The 450-nt window shown below is 30.9% G+C and overlaps 1 protein-coding gene across 1 annotated transcript in view; it reads left to right on the forward strand.

The window, feature by feature from the left end:
• The window catches only part of FAM179B (family with sequence similarity 179, member B), a 137,927-nt gene that overhangs the window by 84,548 nt on the left and 52,929 nt on the right, over positions 1 to 450 (forward strand). The window lies entirely within an intron of this gene.

Raw genomic sequence — 450 nt, forward strand, 5'->3', positions numbered from 1 at the left:
AGAAGGGTGCAACAATGAATGAATGGAATCCCAAAATCTCTGTAGATGTTCATTGAAATGAAAAATAAACAACCTAAATTTAAAAAAAAAATTGTAGAAATTCAATTTCTATAGAAATAGTAACTCCCATAGGGTTGTAAAAGATTAAATAACAAGGAACTCTGTTGTCGTGCTACTATCCCAAAGGTCAAACTTCTCTTCAAGTTCACCAGTGGCTACTTGGGAAAAAGAGTTAATGGTATTATTTTATACTTGCTATTCTTTCAGTGTTTTATTAACCCAAAACTGAAGAACTATCTTGATACATATCATTCTTACCTATGAGTCTTAATAATAATACATCTGAAGACCTTTTCCATGTTTCCTTTCCAAGGAGGAAGGTCTGTCCAATCTTTGGGACTTTCTAATAAATCTATCTTTAATTGTTACCTAAAAAAAAGAATACATCTA

This window comes from Elephantulus edwardii, unplaced genomic scaffold (assembly GCF_000299155.1).
Source record: "Elephantulus edwardii isolate Elephantulus edwardi_28Jun2011 unplaced genomic scaffold, EleEdw1.0 scaffold00179, whole genome shotgun sequence".
Taxonomy (NCBI): domain Eukaryota; kingdom Metazoa; phylum Chordata; class Mammalia; order Macroscelidea; family Macroscelididae; genus Elephantulus; species Elephantulus edwardii.